The 16,357-nt window shown below is 41.6% G+C and overlaps 1 pseudogene; it reads right to left on the reverse strand.

The window, feature by feature from the left end:
- Positions 1 to 7,609: 7,609 nt before the first annotated feature.
- On the reverse strand, positions 7,610 to 7,985 carry LOC112933218 (small ribosomal subunit protein eS12-like; annotated as a pseudogene).
- Between the last annotated feature and the right edge of the window lie 8,372 nt (positions 7,986 to 16,357).

Below are 16,357 nucleotides of genomic sequence, written 5' to 3' on the forward strand. Positions count from 1 at the left end.
TCTATTTTATTTTATTTTATTTTATTTTATTTTATTTTATTTTAATTGTATTATTTTATTATTTAATTAATTAACTAATTTATTTATTTTGTGGGGTGGAAGATCCGAGGACTTTTTTTAAAAAAATCTTTTATTATTTTTTATTTATTTACTTATGATAGTCACAGAGAGAGAGAGAGAGAGAGGCAGAGACATAGGCAGAGGGAGAAGCAGGCTCATGCACCGGGAGCCCGACGTGGGATTCGATCCCAGGTCTCCAGGATCGCACCCTGGGCCAAAGGCAGGCGCCAAACCACTGCGCCACCCAGGGATCCCCAGATGTGAGGACTTTATTTCCGGTCACCACCCCTTGGATGTTCTATTTTATTTTATTTTTTTATTTTTAAAGATTTATTTATTTATATTTATGATGGACAGAGAGAGAGAAAGAGGCAGAGACACAGGAGGAGGGAGAAGCAGGCTCCATGCGGAGAGCCCGATGTGGGACTCGATCCCGGGACTCCAGGATCATGCCCTGGGCCAAAGGCAGGCGCCAAACCACTGAGCCACCCAGGGATCCCCGGATGTTCTATTTTAGATAGAGATTCTGCAATGTCAGGATTCAATTTGGCATCCCTGGGATTCTTTTGTCTTCTCCTGGTGGTCCCAAGATAACTGCCATAGCTGTGCCATTGCCTGACAGTGTCCAAAGGAAAGGGAGGAAGGGGAGAAAAGAAAAACTTCCCTTTTCTAGCCTTTTTTCCTTACAGATAGGTGTCATATTCCATCAATTGTACAGCTCACATTTTTTTAACTACTAAAAACCCCAATTCCAACACTGAAACTGACACTTCCTTATCCCTTAGAATTTTTCTTTTACGCCCTTAAAAATAGCCCTTTTAAACGTAGACATAAAAGTTTTAAAATTATATATTATTCTTGAGTATACAAAATAGGAAAATAGAAATGAAATAAATTGGTTAAAGGTATTTTCAGAATGTCTTCTCACCTTAGTTCCACCCTAAATCACTTTTAAAATCGATGCCTTCCATGTCCATGTTCCCCCCCCAAATGTTACCCCCTGTGCCACAAGGAACACTGGCAGTGCAGCATCTCCTCAAAGTATGCCACTGTTTTCTCAAGAAGACCCATTCTGCATGTTGTAATTCTAGTACTTTCTGGATCTCACCAAAAAATAGTCACAAGGGGTGGGTTTTCAGATTATGTTTGTGTATACACAGGGTTGAGAGACACACTACACCAGTAGTCCAACGACGTTGCTTGTGAGATGCTATCAATTGTGAGAAGCCTGCCAATTTCAGAAATGAAAGAAAGATTGTGTGCCTTGGAATCAAGGAAGTATGGTGGAACTCACTAGACTCTCACCAACATTTCCCTTGGTTCTCATTGGCAAACTTGTTGCCTGCCTGCCACTGCATCAATCACTGCTAAGAAATGAGATTCCAACACATGCCTTGGATTCATCACACTGCATTCACAAAATATTTCTATGGGGAAATAAATAAAATCAGGAGTTTGTTAACTAGGAGGAATGGGGTATGGCTGCTGATATATTTACCTCTATTTATCTCTTCTTTTATTCACAGACATTGAACTCATCTCTGATTTTCATTTTACAAAGTACAACTCACTCTTGAACATGATGCACAGTTATAAGAGTTTCTCTAAGATACATACTATACAGTGGGATGTAGCTGAATAATGGTGTACCCATATTTTTGGAATTTTTATTGTGAAACTTTCCAAATATGCCCCAAACCAGAAAGTATAACAAACCTCATGTGTCCATCCCCTAGCTTCATTTAACCCTAAACTTGTTTCATTTATCTCTTCCCCCTTGTTAGGTTTTTTGCTGGGTATTTTAAAGCAAATCCCAGACATTGTACCGTTCGCCTCTAAACACTTCAGTATGCAACTCAAAAAGGAACCTCCAAATATTTCCTTGCATGGCCACAATGCCATTATCACATCTAACAAAATGCAAATAATTATTTAATATCATTCAATTACCAAGCCATACTCAAATTTCCTCTATTGTATAAAAAATTCTTTTTGTAATTTCTGTTTAGAATCAAGATCAAACAGGATCCGTTTTATTTGGTTGTTATGACTCTTGTGTTTCTTATAAGTCTTTTAAGTCTTAAGTTTCTCTTAATCTAGAACAGTCCCCTCCCCTTTTATTTTTCCTTTCATTGACTTGCTGATGAAATTAGAGTCTAATGTAAAATCCCTCCTTTGAGATCTTGTATATTGCTTCCTTGTGGACTGCATCTTTCATGCTCAATATTTCCTGTGGACTAGGGGTCAGTTTTAAAGGTTTGATTGAATTATTATTATTATTTTTAAAATATTTTATTTTATTTTTTTAAAGATTTTATTTATTTATTCATGAGAGACACCCACACACACACACAGAGGCAGAGACACAGGCAGAGGGAGAAGCAGGCTCCATGCAGGGAGCCCGATGTGGGACTCGATCCCAGGTCTCCAGGATCAGGCCCTGGGCTGAAGGCGGCGCTAAACCGCCGAGCCACCCGAGATGCCCAAAAAGATTTTATTTTTAAGTACTCTCTATACCCAATGTGGAGCTCGAACTCACATCCCCGAGATCAAGAGTCGCATGTTCCACTGACTGAGCCAGCCAGGTGCCTCAGTTTGATTGCATTATGATTCAAAATTTTTTCCTGAGGATCCTTACTAAGTGGTGCTACTATGTACTTTCTGTAACCACATCAGAAGGCATGTACTGTTGGTTGCCCCACTTTTTGTGACATTAAGATTGATCATTGGGGGCAGCCCGGGTGGCCAGCGGTTTAGGGTCTGCCTTCAGCCCAAGGGCCTGATCCTGGAGACCCTGGATCAAGTCCCATGTCAGGCTCCCTGCCTAGAGCCTGCTTCTCCTTCTACCTATGTCTCTGTCTCTCTGTCTCTCTCTCTCTCTCTCTCTCTTTCTCTTGAATAAATAAATAAAATCTTAAAAAAAAAAAAGATTGATCATTGGGTTTGGATGGTGACAACCTGATTTTTATACATTTCCTATCAGCTTTTCTTGTAGCTGTTTTGGCAGTATTAATGACTAGTGCCTGAATCAGTTACTTCACTAATGGTTGAAACAATTTCCTAATTTGGACACTCCTGCATTTAACTAGAATCAGGGCTAGGTGAGTGCCTCCTTGAATTTTTCACTCTAGGCAATTGACTCACCTAACCCTCATCCCAGCCCTAGCCAGAATTCTTCTGTACTGAAACTCTTTCCCTTATCCATGGGGATATTAGGCTATACTGAAATTCTATTTATATTAGAAAAGCAGGAATGTTTAGTTCAATTTTCAGAGGAATAAATTGATGGCCTGGCTATCTCTAGGACTATTTCCTTTCTAAAAAATTATTCTGAACTCATGACTTTTTATATATTCAATATGTTTTAATCAACTGCAGTCCTTAACCTTTTTGAAATTAAAATTATTCCATGTGTGCCTGTGGAAGCACACAACCCCAATGATTGTTTGCTATTATAATTCTACCATGCTTTTAATCCCTTACTTGGCTGTTGTTGTGTTTGTTTTTAGATACATCCTCATGTTCATCAATTTCTTTGTTTATCCTTGCTTCTTTTTAAAAAGAAATAGCTATTTGAGATATCATTCATAAACCATTAAATTCACCCACTTAAAGTGTGCAGTTTGGTGGGTTTTAGTATCTTACCAAGTTGTGCCACCATCACCACTACCTAATTCCAGAACATTTTGTCTCTCCCCGAAAAAACCACCCATTGCTAGTTCTTTCTTACTCCTCCCATGACCTGGCTCCTGGCAATCACTAATCTGCTTTCTGTCCCAGATCAACTATTTGAGGATGTGCCTATTCTGGACATCTTGCACAAAGAGAACCATACAATGCTTTCTGTGACTGGCTGTTTTCACTTAGCATAATGTTTTCAAGGTTCATCTGTGTTATAGAATCCATATAAAAGCACTCCATTCCTTTTCATGGCTGACAAATATTCCATTGTTTGAAAATACCACATTTCATTTATTAATTCATCAAGTAATGGCCATTGGGGTTATTTACACTTTAGGGCTATTTTTTTTTTTAAAGGAAATATGTTTTATTTATTTATTTTATTTTATTTATTTATTTTTTTTATTTATGATAGTCACAGACAGAGAGAGAGAGGCAGAGACACAGGCAGAGGGAGAAGCAGGCTCCATGCACCGGGAGCCTGATGTGGGATTCGATCCCGGGTCTCCAGGATCGCGCCCTGGGCCAAAGGCAGGCGCCAAACCGCTGCGCCACCCAGGGATCCCCACTTTAGGGCTATTATGACTAAAGCAACTTCGCCTGTTTTAATTTATCTTACCTTTTTTTTTTTTTTCTAGCAATCTCCACACCTAACATTTTTTTTTTTTAAGATTTTATTTATTTATGCATGAGAGACACAGAGAGGCAGAGACATAGGCAGAGGGAGAAGCTGGCTCCCTGAGGGGAGCCTGATGCAGGACTCGATCCCAGGACCCTGGGATCATGACCTGAGCCAAAGGCAGACACACTCAACCACTGAGTGAGCCACCTGGGCATCCCAACCAACATGGGGTTCTAACATCAAGAGTCACATGTCCCACCAATTAAACCAGCCAGGTGCCCCTCTTTTCCCATTTTAATTTCTTTTTAAGTTTAAAAATATTTAATATTTTATTTTTATTAATTTTATTTATTTTCCAATCTGGATGCCTTTTTTATCCTTGCCTAGTTTCCCTGACTAGAACTTCTATTACAACTTTGAACAGGAATAGCAAAGGTGGACATCCTTGTTTTATTCCTGATTTAAGGGGGAAAACATCAAGTATTTCACCATTAAATATGTTAGTTGTGAGTTTCTTATAGATGCTCTTTTGTCAGGTTCCCTTCTTGTTGAAGTTTGTTGAGTGTTTATGTTTTTTTTTTAATGACAAGGTGTTGAATTTTATTTTATTTTTAAAGAAGATTTTATTTATTTATTCATGAGGGACACAGAGACAGAGAGAGAGGCAGAGACATGGGCAGAGGGAGAAGCAGGCTCCATGCAGGGAGCCTGATGTGGGACTCGATCCTGGGACTCCAGGATCATGCCCTGGGCTGAAGGCGGCACTAAACCGCTGAGCCACCAGGGCTGCCAAAGGTGTTGAATTTTATCAAATGCTTTTTTGTGTCTATTGAGATGATCATGGGATTCTTTTTTTGGGGGGGGAGGGGATTCATTTTTCACTTTAGTGATATGATGCATTAAAATAATTATTTTTCAGATGTTAAGCCAAACTTGCATTCCTAGGATAAATCTTTCTTGATCATGGTGCATCATTTTTGAGTTGCTGCATTTAGTTTGCTGGTATTTGAGTGGCCATGTTTTTCTCTTCACACACTTTAGTTTCTACTTTTATGTTTTAAATTCACCAATAAAGAGTGAACCTGGAAAACCTTAGGCAACCCTCCCCTGACCCCAATAAAGGCAAAACCCCAGGCCTATGCTCTCTCTGTCTGTACCCGATCTCACTGTATGGCCCTGGGTGTGCCACGTATCCTCTAGGACTTGTGAGTAATAAACCTTGGGTTTTTTTCAAAGTTTCCTTTTTTTTTTTAAACATTTTTTTATTATTTATTTATGATAGTCACACAGAGAGAGAGAGGCAGAGACACAGGCAGAGGGAGAAGCAGGCTCCATGCACCGGAGCCCGACGTGGGATTTGATCCCAGGTCTCCAGGATCGCCCCTGGGCCAAAGGCAGGTGCCAAACCACTGCGCCACCCAGGGATCCCCAAGATTTTATTTATTTACTCATAGAGACACACATACACAGAGAGAGGCAGAGACACAGGCAGAGGGAGGAGCAGGCTCCATGCACTGGGAGCCCCACGTGGGGCTCGATCCCGGGTCTCCAGGATAGCGCCCTGGGCCAAAGGCAGGCGCCAAACCACTGCGCCACCCAGGGTTCCCCAAAACAGATTTTTTAAAAAAGATTTTATTGGGCAGCCTGGGTGGCTCAGTGGTTTAGTGCCACCTTCAGCCCAGGGCCTGATCCTGGAGTCCCGGGATCGAGTCCCACGTCAGGCTCCCTGCATGGAGCCTGCTTCTCCCTCTGCCTGTGACTCTGCCCAACCTCCCCCCCCCCCCCCCGCCCCGCCCGTGTCTCTCATGAATAAATAAATAAATAATCTTAAAACAATCTCCCTGGGAGGGAGAGAGAGAATGAGCTAGGGAAAGAGAGTTTCAAGCTCGACGCAGGGCTTGATCTCAAGATCCTGAGATCCTGACCTGAGCCGGAACCAAGAGCCAGGCACTCAACTTACTGAGCCACCCAGGTGCTCCAATGGAATAATTTTTTGAGAGCGGTATTTGAGTTGGTTCTGATCCCAGGCAGGCTCCTCCTCTCTCTCTTTCCCAGGTTTTCTAGCTGGCCTATACTTTGCCTGTACCTATATTATTCTCCTCCCACTTGTGTTTCACCGCAATCTCTTCTATTTTTGAGAGAACCTCAGGCTTGAACGTCTCCACATTGATAGCAAATGAAGTCAGTTCCTTTGGGAAGAGAGTAAGAGCTGCATTTTTATTTTTTTAAAGATTTTATTTATTTATTCATAGAGACACACAGAGAGAGAGAGAGGCAGAGACACAGGCAGAGGGAGAAGCAGGCTCCATGCAGGGAGCCCAATGGGGGACTCGATCCCAAGTCTCCATGATCACGCCCTGGGCCAAAGGCAGCGCTAAACCGCTGAGCCAGCCGGACTGCCCCTAAGGGCTGTATTCTTCATCCCTCTTCCCTTAGGCAAAATCTCTGAGCTGTTGCTCTGAAGAGTGGTGTAGCGTTGGCACGCTTCTCTCTGAGTGACATTCTTGCCCTAGGAATTGAGCACTCCGTAGAGAGGGCAGTAACATCACATCTGGGCTTGCCTCTTCCGTGGAACTACTGCTTGGGGAGCTGAGGCAAGGACAATCAGAGCCCAGTGGATTCTCAGTGGCGCCACCGCAGGGTAGAGCCTCAGTGCCTAGGTGGGATCTGGGCAGAAGAAAGAGCCCTCATTTCTCAGCCACATTCATAGGAAGTGAGCCTCAGCCACAGATTGATGGGGACAAGATGAGAAATGCTAATGTCCTGCCCCTCATAGGAAATACCCCATGTAGGAAATAGCTGGGGGAGGAGAGGGAGCCATCTGTTCTTTCTTGGCTGTACTGGTTTTGAGTGTCCATCTTGCTGAGTTTGAGTGGGGGAGGGAGGGAATGGGTCTCAGCTTAAATACCATAGACACTTAGTGTTTGCACTGAATTTTTGTTCGTTTGTTTTGTTTAACTAAATGTTTCTTGGTAGGCTTTATGTCCTCAGGACCATTTCTAGAGATTTTATTTTAAACATTTTATTTATTTATTCATGAGAGACACACAAAGAGGCAGAGACAGAGGCAAGAGGGAGAAGCAGGCTCCATGAAGGGATCCTGATGTAGGACTCGATCCTGGGACTGTGGGAGCCAAAGGCAGATGCTCAACCGCTGGGCCACCCAGGTGTCCCCATTTCTAGAGATTTTAAATGATTTTGTTGTTTTTTTTTCTTTTTCAACAAGAATCAGCTTTTTTTATTTGTTTATTTCTTGCATGTGAAGTATCCTTCGATGACATCCTTGGCCTGCTTTGCCTTAAATACCATGCAACTGCAACCAACCATTTTATGGAGTTTTCTCTCTGTTGATTTTACAGAGGCCTACCCATCCTCCTAGTTTCTTGTTGTCATCAGCTTTAATTTGGTGTTCAGCACAAAGGGCATCCATCCACCTGACATACATAGGCTCATCACTGTTGGATGCAAGCACACAGAGATGGGCTTGGAGCTTGTCTAAGACTTTGGCCACTTAGCAAATTCCATGAGCTAGGCCGCTGTGGATGAGGGAGGTATTCAGCATGTCTTGCAAAGCAGTGTGAACACCCATTACAGCTCCAGCAGCCATGCCTTCCTCAGCCATGGCAGTAGTTTCCTGGGGGAGCTGAATCTTGAGCGCACCTGAGCCTCTGCCTCAATGAGACTCACTGTCAGTGTCAGGGAAAAACAAAGACTGATTTTGTTTGTTTTAAAGAAAAATGTTCAACAGTTTCACTGAAGAGGTCCACAGTATATATATATATATATTTTTAAGATTTTATTTATTTATTCATGAGAGACATAGAGAGAGAGAGAGAGAGGCAGAGACAGAGGCAGAGGGAGAAGCAGGCTCCACGCAGGGAGCCCGACATGGGACTCCATCCAGGTCTCTGGGATCACAGCCTGGGCCAAAGATGGGGCTAAACCACTAAGCCAGGGGAGCTGCCCCACAATGTCTTTATGGTACTCGTGGGAGTCTTCCCCTCCACCCTGGTTTCTTGCATCACACCTTTGCTTTCTTAGTTTCTTTTCCTAATCTAGAAGTCCAAGATATATTTTGTTAGAACTTTGTTAAATTAACATTTGTTGAAGAAATACAAGATGTGGATGTTGCTGTGGTTCAACTAAAGATTATGAGAGAAATAAAAATAGACAAGGATTTTTACTCACAAGACCTGGAGGAAGTACACAGTATGTGTCAAGGTGCCACTTGGGAAGGTCAAGGCAAGTGCAGGCAGAGAGTGACAGGACCTGGGACACACGACTTTATCACTCTCCTTGGGTGGGGTGGGCTTTGGGGTTCCTGAGTGAAGGCCAAATTGGTCAATTCAGACCCAAAACAGTGTGGTCTGGGGAAACTCCAGGAGGATTCTTATCTCTAGGGCGTACAAGAGGAAGGTTCTGGGAGAGGACAGACAGTTGGTCACAAGGGCTGTTGAGGAAGTCCTGTCAGAAATTTACATTTGCTTGTGACTCTGCAGGCCGTTGCCTAGGACAACGGTTGCTTTTGGGGGGGGGGGGGGGGGCGGCTAACGACGTGAGTTAAGCCCCCTGGTGGCTGCTTGGCTAAACCAAATAAAAGCCAAGGCAGCAATAGGCTAGCTAGTTTAGCTAAACTCCTGACATATTTCTTTTAATGGTATATATATATTTAAAGACTTTATTTACTCATAGAGACACAGAGACACAGGCAGAGAGAAGCAGGCACCATGCAGAGAACCTGACATGGGACTCAATCCAGGGATCCAGGATCACGCCCTGGGCTGCAGGCGGCGCTAAACCGCTGCACCACCGGGGCTGCCCACTTGTGGCATATTTCTTACTAAAACAAGGTTGTTACAGAACTTCACTTAATTGCCCTCGGTTTTTGGTCACACCGCTTTGGAAGAATGAAGAGGTAGACCAGATAGAGTGGTGGGCAGCAAAGCAAAGTGGGCAGTAAAGCTCACTTTACTTTTGAGCAACAGTAAAGTGATAATACAAAGCTCCAGAAGAGGGAGGGGACCCGAGAGGGTTGCTAATTTGACATTTAAATCTAGGGGTTTTTATGGGCTTGTTGGTGGCTATTTTAATTTGATTAACCCTCATGCACTTGTCATCCAATCAAGTTTTATCATGTGGGAAAGGAGCTCCTTCCAGGGTGGTGTAAAAATACTTTTAAAGGTTTCCTCCTAGGGTGCAGCACCTTGTCTCTTCCCGCCTTTCTTCCAACTATCCTTCATCAAGGCAACAATTTTAAACCCCTTCTCTCTTTTTTTTTTTTAATTTTTCTTTATTTATGATAGTCACAGAGAGAGAGAGAGAGAGAGAGAGAGGCAGAGACATAGGCAGAGGGAGAAGCAGGCTCCATGCACCGGAAGCCCGATGTGGGATTCGATCCCGGGTCTCCAGGATCGCGCCCTGGGCCAAAGGCAGGCGCCAAACCGCTGCGCCACCCAGGGATCCCCCCCTTTTCTTTTTTTAATAATTTAATTTTTTAAAATAAATTAATTTTTTTAATAAATTAAATTTATTTTTTAAATAATTTTTTTAATAAATTAATTTTTATTGGTGTTCAATTTACCAATATACAGAATAACACCCAGTGCTCATCCCGTCAAGTGCCCCCCTCAGCGCCCGTCACCCATTCACCCCCACCCCCCGCCCTCCTCCCCTTCCACCACCCCTAGTTCGTTTCCCAGAGTTAGGAGTCTTTATGTTCTGTCTCCCTTCCTGATATTTCCCACACATTTCTTCTCCCTTCCCTTATATTCCCTTTCACTATTATTTATATTCCCCAAATGAATGAGGACATACACTGTTTGTCCTTCTCTTTTTTTTTTTTTTTAATTTTTATTTATTTATGATAGTCACACAGAGAGAGAGAGAGAGAGGCAGAGACACAGGCAGAGGGAGAAGCAGGCTCCATGCACCGGGAGCCTGATGTGGGATTCGATCCCGGGTCTCCAAGATCGCGCCCTGGGCCAAAGGCAGGCGCCAAACCGCTGCGCCACCCAGGGATCCCTGTTTGTCCTTCTCCGATTGACTTACTTCACTCAGCATAATACCCTCCAGTTCCATCCACGTTGAAGCAAATGGTGGTAAACCCCTTCTCTTTAAAGCAGTATGAAGTATATGTAACAACAGCTGTTAGATATAATAAAGTATTAACACCAAAACATATTTAACTTTTTTATGTGACATCTGACATTTGCAGAACTACATATTGTATTGTATTTATTGTATTTTATAGGAAGATCTAGGCCCAACATGGGGCTTGAGCTCATATCCCCAAAATCGAGTGGCATGCTCTATGGACTGAGTCAGCCAGGTACTCCACAAGAATACCTTTTTAAATTTTTTATTTATTTATTTTATTTATTTATTTTTATTAATGAGAGACACACAGAGAGAGGCAGAGACATAGGCAGAGGAAGAAGCAGACTCCCTGCAAGGAGCCTGATGCAGGACTCTATCCCAGACCCCAGGATCACTCCCTGAGCCAAAGGCAGATGCTCAAATGCTGAGCCACCCAGGCATCCCACCATACCTTTTTTTTAAAAAAAGACTTTACTTTTAATCAATTTTAGAATTATAGAAAAGTTGCAAAAGTATTTCAGAAAATTCCCACATATTTGCACTTTGCTTCACCTAATTCTAGCATCTTACATGACCAAAGTACAGCGATTAAAACCAAGAAATTAACCTACTATTATCTAACATACTGAACTTATTAGAATGTCAGCAGTGTTTCACTGATGTCCTTTTCCTGTCTTGGGATTTTACAGAGCTTTGAGCTGTTATTTCTCTTTAGTGTCTTCTAATCTGACAATTTTGTAGTCTTTCCTTATCTTCCAAGACCTTGACATTTTAAAGAGTATTGGTCAGGAATTTTGTAAGCTATCCATCAATTTGGGCTTGTTTGATGTTTTCTCATGATTGGAATGAGGCTATGCATTTTGGGAAAATGATTTTTTTGTCTTTCTCAGTGCACCGTATTATGGAGTTTATGACATTGTTATGCTATTACACCTTGGGGTACCTGGATGGCTCAGTGGGTTAAGCATCTGCCTTCAGCTCCAGGGGGAAGCTGTTTTTCCCTCTCCCTGCTCTTGTGCTTTTGCTCACTCTCTGTCTCTCCTCAAATAAATAAAATCTTTTAAAAAAATTGTCACAGGTTAACCTTGATGATTTGGTTAAGCTACAGCCTGTACAGTTTCTCCACTGTAATGTTACTATGTTCCCCTTTTGTTCATAAATATCTTGGATAATATCTAAGATTATCTGAATATCCTGTTTCTTTTTATTTTTAAGATTTTATTTATTTATTCATGAGAATACACAGAGAGGAGAGAGAAGCAGAGACATAGGCAGAGGGAGAAGCAGGTTCCATGCAGGGAGTCTGATGTGGGACTCCATCCTGGGTCTCCAGGATCACACCCTGGGCTGTGGGCAGCGCTAAACCACTGAGCCACCGGGGCTGCCCAATATCCTGTTTCTCCTCCAATTTTGCCTGCTGATTTTAGTATCCACGTTGTCTGCAAGGAATTAATACAGTGGTACTTATCTAATGTTGATTTTTCTCTTTCCCTCCTTCTATCTACTTGTATTAGTTGGAATTCTGTAAGAATTCTTTCCCATTTATTTATTTATGTCAGTATAAGTTTATCATTTTTATCTTATTCTATGGGTTATAATCCAACACCATAAATTTATTTTAATACTCAAATTGTTCTAACTCTGGCCATTCAGAACTTCTTCAGGTTTGGTTCCTCTTCCTTTTTTTCGGCATTTCCTTGCTTTCTGGCACCACAAAATATTCTGTATTCATCTTATATTTTCCCTGCCACAGCCCTTGAATCAACCATTCTCCAAGGCATTCTGGTTCTTTTACTGAAGAATGGTATAGAGAAACCAATATCTGGGTGCTAAGTGTGCTCACTACTACTGAGATCTCATTGCTTCTAGGCTCCTTCTGTGGAAAATGCTGGAAATACATGTATCTCTACTAATCCACGCACATATGCATCTGTGTTTATTTATTTATTTATTTTTTGTGTGTGTTTATTTTTTTTAAGATTTTATTTATTTATTCATGAGACACACACATAGAGAGAGAGAGAGAGAGAGAGAGAGAGAGAGAGAGAGGCAGAGACACAGGAAGAAGGAGAAGTAGGCTCCATGCAGAGAGCCCGAGTGGTACTCGATCCCAGGAGTCCGGGATCATGCCCTGGGCGGAAGGCAGACACTCAACTGCTGATCCACCCAGGCGTCCCTGCATCTGTATTTCTATATAACTCCATCTGTATACATATTTTATAACCATGATTTTATGCAATATCTCTGATTCCAATCCAATACTATGGGGTTTCTTATTTGTAACTTTTTTTCAGTGGTGAGAAACCAGCCTCTCCATTGTACACAATATTCTTACTTATTTATTCATAAAGTATACATAAAGTACCCATACTCCTTTGAAAAATACATTTCTATCTTAGATTACAGTGTTTATATAGCATTTATTTTCATCTTTAATTTTTTTCTATTTTTTAAAAAATATTTTACTTATTTATTTGAGAGAGAGAGAAATAGAGAGATAGAGAGAGAGAAAGCATGAGCTGGGGGAGGAGCAGCGGGAGGGGGAGAAGCAGACTCCTTGCTGAGCAGGGAGCCCAATGTGAGGCTCGATCCCAGGACCCTGAGATCATGACCTGGGCTGAAGGTAAATGCTTAACTGACTGAGTCACCCAGGAGCCCCCGTCTTTAACCTTGTATTATGCAGTAAGATCCTGTTTTCTTTTCTTTTCTTTTCTTTTTTTTAAGATCCTGTTTTCTAAGATTACTTAGAGTAGTTCTTTTCTTCCTCACCTTTAGTGAAATTTTGTTATTTATTTATTAAAGATTTTATTTATTTATTCATGAGAGACACAGACAGAGGGAGCAGCAGGTATTCCGTGCAGGAGCCCAGTGTGGGACTCGATCCCAGAAATCTGGGACCACGCCCCGAGCCAAAGGCAGATGCTCAACCACTGAGCCACCCAGGCGTCCCTGTTTTTTATTTATAGTCCAGGTTCATGTGTTAACTATTTGTATTATATCTTGGATTCCCAACACATCTGGATAGGTCTTAATTACTTGTTTATTTTTGGGGGGAATGTGAAGGGCATGTAAACATTATTATGGCTCTATAACAGAAAGGTATTCCCAAAGAGGTATAACTCTGTCCTCATCTGCATTACTCCATTCCCATTCTCCTCTTCTTTTTACCCTTTTCCAACCACTCCTTATAACCAATTTCTTAAATTTCTACGCATTCCCTCCCATTAAAAAAATAGTAATATGTGAGTCTGTCTGAAATAGACACCATTAGTCACCTATTTCAACTTGTCTTCATCTTCCAAAGTCATACAATCTCTGATTTTAGCTGGTCACATAATGACCTGGATCATATGGTTCCATTTTCCCAGTCTCCCATGAAGCTAGGTGTAACCACATGGTTAAATTCTTGCCAGTGAGATGCAAGGAGTTAAAATTCATTTGGCAGCTTTGGGAAAACTGCTTTAAAAGATTGATACATATCTTTTCTCTCTCTCTCTCTTTTCACCTAGTATTCTATCCTGCGGCTTAGAATGTAAATGTGATGGCCAGAACTCCAACAGCCATCTTAGACCATAAAGACAAGAGTTCTGGGAATGGAGAAGTGGAAAGCTTAAAGAGCTTATGTTCCTGATGATATTTTAGAGTCTCCATACCAAACTGGATTTGTGTATCTATGTATATGTGTGATGATGAAACCTTATTATATGTAAGACATTCATTTTTTAAAGTTTATTTATCTTTTTTTAGTAATTTGTATATAAAGTGTGGGACTCAAACTCATGACACTGAGATCCAGAGTTACGTGCTCTTCTGACTCAGCCAGCCAGGAACCCCAAGACTTATTCATTTTTAATTTGTATTTTCTATTATATGCAGCTGATATTAATCCTAACTGTTCAATGTCTAAATCAAACTAAGCAAATAGATCTAGATCTGATTTGATTTTTTGTGTTATTTTAAATTTATTATTTAATTATTTACAGTCTCATGTAAATCCTGTACCAGGTCAGAATGAAAGCAGTACGTTTATGTTAGAGCCTGTAGTATTGTGGGGGCGCCTGGCTGGCTCAGTCAGAAGAGCATGCAACTCTTGATCTTGGTGTTGTGAGTTCAAGCCCCACATTGGGTGTAGAGATTACTTAAAAAAAAAATCCTTGGTATCATAATACAGTCAGGATTAATATATAGTTGGTGTTGACATGTACACTTATGCTGGTAATATATGGCTATCTCAAGTACTGAATGAGAAGCATCTGTATCATATTAGTTGGTAAGCATTTTGAAAATCACAAGTAAGAATTGCATTCGCTGATACACACATTTAACAAACAGTTATGGAATGTTTTGTGCTAGGTGTTGATGCAATAGAATGAAAATGAACACAGGCCCTGTCTACTTACACACCAATGAGGCTAAAGACATTAATCAAAACAGTTGTACGTGTCTATACACATGAATATATATTATGACAAATGAGAGGTCGAAGGATGAGAAAAATGCTGTTCTGAGAGTACATATTTGTAGGAGTGGAAAGCTTAAAGTTTAGGGGTTCCTAGTCAGAAGAACAGGGAGAGCCTGAGGAGGCTGAGATCTGAAAGCTGGGTGGTAGTTAAAAACGTAAAGGGAAAGGATGCCTGGGTGACTCAGTGGTTGAGCGTCTGCCTCCAGCTCAGGGTGTGATCTCAGGAGTCCTGGGATCGAGTCCCGCATCGGGCTCCCTGCATGGAGCCCTCTTCTCCCTCTGCCTGTGTCTCTGCCTCTCTCTGTGCCTCTCATGAACAAATAAATAAATCTTAAAAAAAAAAAAAGATAAAGGGAAGAGCATGTGCAAAGGCCCTGTTGTGAGAGGGATCCTGGTGTGAGGGATGAACACATGCTCAGTGTGGCTCGAGCAGAGAGAACAAAGCATAGGATGAGGTCCATGAGGCAGGGAGGAGTTAGACTGTGCCTGGCTATACAAGCCATATTATAGAGTCCCATAAGGATTACTGTCCTTTATTACCTGATGCCCAATATTTTGAAAACCATTTTTTTTCTTTTTTTTTATAATTTTTATTTATTTATGATAGTCACACACAGAGAGAGAGAGAGAGGCAGAGACATAGGCAGAGGGAGAAGCAGGCTCCATGCACCGGGAGCCTGATGTGGGATTCGATTCCGGGTCTCCGGGATCGCGCCCTGGGCCAAAGGCAAGCGCCAAACCACTGCGCCACCCAGGGATCCCTGAAAACCATTTTTAAATGCATTTTTGTTCTTTTGTTGTTCTATTTAACTTTTCCTTAAGGTTACCTAGGATTCCATGGTTTGGATGTGTCTTGATTTACATAGCCAATACTCCACAATAATCACTGAGGTATCCTCATATTTTTTTTTACCATTTCAGTGTTACCATCAACATCCTGATATATATATATATATCACTTTTTAAAAATGTTTATTTATTTGAGAGAGAGTGAGTGCACGAGCAGGATGCATAGAAGAAGAGGGAGAGAGAGAAACAGACTCTCCACTGAGCAGGGAGCCTTTGGGGGGCTCGATCCCAGGACCCTGGGATCACGCCTTGAGCCAAAGGCAGACAGACACTCAACCACTGAGCCGCCTAGGTGCCCCTAATCATCTCTATTCTCAAGAAATGCCTCCCACAGTCTTTGCCCATTTCTACAGAAATTGCTAACACCTGCTAGCACTCACATGGTCTCCATTTCTCTATGTATTTGCCACGTATGTGGCTTGAGTAACAGATAAATTGGACAGTACCTGTCTGGACTTTTGACTTTGCTTATCTACCCTGAACTTAAAAACAAATTTACCATTGACCAACAGGTGGCACCATATCCCAAATTACAATACTACATTGAGGATAGGCATTCTTTTTTTTTTTTTTTTTAAGATTTTATT

The sequence above is a fragment of the Vulpes vulpes genome, chromosome 11 (assembly GCF_048418805.1).
Source record: "Vulpes vulpes isolate BD-2025 chromosome 11, VulVul3, whole genome shotgun sequence".
Lineage (NCBI taxonomy): Eukaryota > Metazoa > Chordata > Mammalia > Carnivora > Canidae > Vulpes > Vulpes vulpes.